This window comes from Garra rufa, chromosome 2 (assembly GCF_049309525.1).
Source record: "Garra rufa chromosome 2, GarRuf1.0, whole genome shotgun sequence".
Classification (NCBI taxonomy): domain Eukaryota; kingdom Metazoa; phylum Chordata; class Actinopteri; order Cypriniformes; family Cyprinidae; genus Garra; species Garra rufa.
Window position 1 is genome coordinate 18,150,763 of NC_133362.1, and position 3,655 is coordinate 18,154,417.

A 3,655-nucleotide genomic window follows, 5' to 3' on the forward strand; every position below is an offset into this window, starting at 1 on the left:
TACAGAGATGTGCCTGACATGAAGACTATTCATGGGACTATGAATTATAAATAGAAGAACACATATAGTACATTTCTGTTGTGTTTATTTTTAACGAAATCAAATGTGATCTTGTTGTTTGCAACTATAGCAATGTCTTTCCCAAAAAAGCACAAATCACTTCAGGCCTTTTCAAACGGGACGCGGCAGTCGCGAGTGTCTAGTTCATTTTCAATGGGAGCGGCGCGGAGGCGAAGTGCAAGTTGTGCTCCTGCACCCAAAATCCTGCCGCTTCCACGAACACGGCGCTTCGCAGCAGGCGCACTGTGACCGCGTCGCGAACACCGCCTCAACTGCACAAAACCCTTCCACTACAAGAGAAGGCAGCAGCCGCACGGCGATTCCGGCATGTCATTATCTTTACAAAAAGATCTTGTTGCCATGACATCATACTCCCACGAGTTAATATGACGTTCCCACAAGATAATATATTGTGGCCACGGCGTATTATCACGTACCCACGAGTTAATATGTTGTGACCACGGCAAAACTAGCCTAAGTGAACCAAACATGCCCCCTCTCGGTCACAGTGAATGCTTCGTTCGACTTTTCGTAGATCATCTACTCTTCCCTGTGCATAACCTCTGACCTACTTTCTGTACGATCTGAATTTCTGCGCTTTGAATTTTGAACACTGAATTTGATGTTCCGAATTTTTTTTCATCTTGAAAACTTGAAGTTGTATTTTTAAAAACTGAATATTTGAAGTCTTAGAAATCAGAACAAAAATCTGCTGTTTGAAAATACATGTCTATTTGAAAATCTGCGATTTGAAAATTCAGTTGTGTTCAATTTCAAATGTTCAATATTCAAGTTTTAAAAAAATCGAATTCAGAACTATGTTAAATACCATATAATATTCAGTTTTTTTAAATGACACTTGTCAATAATTCAAATTTGTACAATTCAAATTCAAAAAGTTTTGTCATAATATGAGCTCCATACATATCACCAGAAGATGGCGCCCGCAGCTGAATTATCCATCCGTTCATTTTACAACGCGAACGCGCTCGTCCACAGCGTAATACAGTGTACAACACAGGTACAAGTTCGTTGTAAATTGATTATTGTATTGTTTAAACTAGGGTGTATGCAAAATTTCCGAGACAGAGTTCAAGATAAATCATTTAATATTACTACTGGAACTGCCCGTTTCAAATGATTATTACACAGCAAGCAAAAGCGGCAGTCCTTCCTGTGCACTTAGTGTCCGAATTCACTCAATCGTTTTCATTCACTCCTTCAAGTGAACTGTATGAGTAGACTAATGTAGGGAGTAGTGAATAGTGTATAGGGGGCGATTTCGGATACAGCCTCAGTGGTTTTCATTCACTCCTTCAAGTGAACTGTATGAGTGGACTAATGTAAGTTAGGGAATAGTGAATAGGGTATAGGGGGCGATTTCGGATACAGCGTATGTGTTTGGTTGGAGACGTGTTGTGGTTAGTTTAGCGTTAGCTTCGTTTGAAGCTAGCTGGTCGAAACGAAATGGGAAATATGATGTCTGTAATGTAAGTTACTCAATATTTAATTATCTTAACTTGTTTAATTATCCAATTGTTGTATTGGTTGTACATTTAAAAGAATGTAAGTTAACAGCTGTTAGCTCGTCATTGAGTTTAGTGAAAACTAAACAAGCCGGATTCTGGACAAATTACGACACAAATTACTGCTGAAGAAGTTTTCAAAAATCTCACAAAATAACCCCTAAGTTACTATGGCCAATTTTAGCTAAAAAAAAAAACCTCTTTTCTAGTGCTTTCTTCTATTTTCCTGGAGAGCTGCATGCACCCAACATTGAATCGATGTCTGAAAAGTATAACTGATCAGATTATGGACGCGGAGGACTATGAAGATAAAAAAAAAGTGACACAAAACCGCAAAAGGTCAGTGTTTGTGTCACAGTCTTTTAGTTTTGTCCCACCAAAGGTCACCTGCCTTTCTAGATTTATCCAGTAGAATAGTGTTAAGTGAAGCATCATCACAGGTGCATTGCAGATGTGCCCTAGATACAAACAGATATTTTGAGGGGTCTAAAGAAGCCCTCCATCATATTGAATTGATTTGAGATAAGAATGCATAGCACTTTAAAAGACTCCATGTGTTTGGTGCTTGGGTCAATCTAAAAGCAAATGATCCTACAAATGGGAAAAAGCTTAAGGGGCCGTTCACATGTAGCGTCTTTTGCGCGCTCAAATTCGTTATTTCAAATGTAGACGCGCGGCTTGCATGCTCGTTTTTTCCAGGCGCGTCCGCGCCGCATCGAGATAAAAACATCTCAACTTTTCAGAATGCTGCTGTTTTTGCGGTGGTGAGATTTACAGTAAGTGGGAATTGCCAGGAACATTATGACAATACTTGGATTAGGATATGACCTAATTCTTGTTCGTGTGATTAGATTCATTAGGTATTGTGACAATACTGCCATATGAGTCACGTCAAACTGATTTACTCATACTTTACAGTGCAAAAGCAGTAAAAAAAAAAATCAAGGAGAAGAGTGCAAAAAACTGTCTGTGGAACAAAAGAAGTTTGTGGTTGGCCAAACTGAACCAGGATTTCCAGTCAAGAATCTTGACAACGTTTGTTCTTATCATTTCCAGTCAGGTAGATGAAATATTAGACTAATATCTTTCTTAATACTGCTTGTACATAACTTTACCATCTATTAACTTTAGTTGGACAAAATATTGAACCCTTCCCTGCTTACTAAGCCCTTCTCTATATGATTTAGCAGCTTCCACACATTTTTTCCATGGTTTAGACAGCATAAATTAGCAGAACAGTGTATTCAGTAGTACATTAACCATGCAATCCATGCTGTTGTTTGCCTATCTGAGTATCTCTAATATGGCCGTGCATCCGGGTGACTGACCAAACTTTGACGTAAGTGCAAACCCTCTATTGAATAAAAAAAAAACCTCAAGGAAACAAAAGCTACGTTTATATTTTAGCCTGTCAGTTCTACCTGACATTACAAAACTAACCTGCAGAGTAGAGGATGCCCATTGTAAGCCTTCCAACCCACTAAACATTTCTACTACTATTGCAAATAAATCATAGGTCTCCAAGCACCATATTCTCAAGTTGCATATTCCCATGAAAGGACTAGAAGTGGTGTAAGAATGATAGAATCAATGCATTCTTTGATAAGATATCAAGTGCTGATTTGAAAACCCCAGAAGTGAAATTCTGATAGACGTTAATGTCATGTTTTAGAGACATCTTGATTTTTGGCTCTTTGCCAAAGGGTGCATTAGTTTGAAGGGATGATACTTGCCTTGCCTCTTGCCAAAAGGAGAAAATCTGAAAACCAAGTATTGCAAGGTCCAGATTTATGTTACTCACCTCACTGCTGCTTGCAGGAGCTTGAATTTAATGTTTATATATTGGCCTGATTATATGCTGTGTGAATTAAGAGAACAAACTAGTTCAGATTACCACTTAACCATTTAATTGAAATTAGATGAAAGAAGAAACAATATTTTAATAAGCAGCAGTCTATGTAGGTCAAATTCTTTCTTCTAATTACACTTACCATTAAAAAGTTTTGGGTTGGTGATTTTTTTTTTTTTTTTTTCAAAAATCAGTAAAAAACGTAATATTGTTAAATACT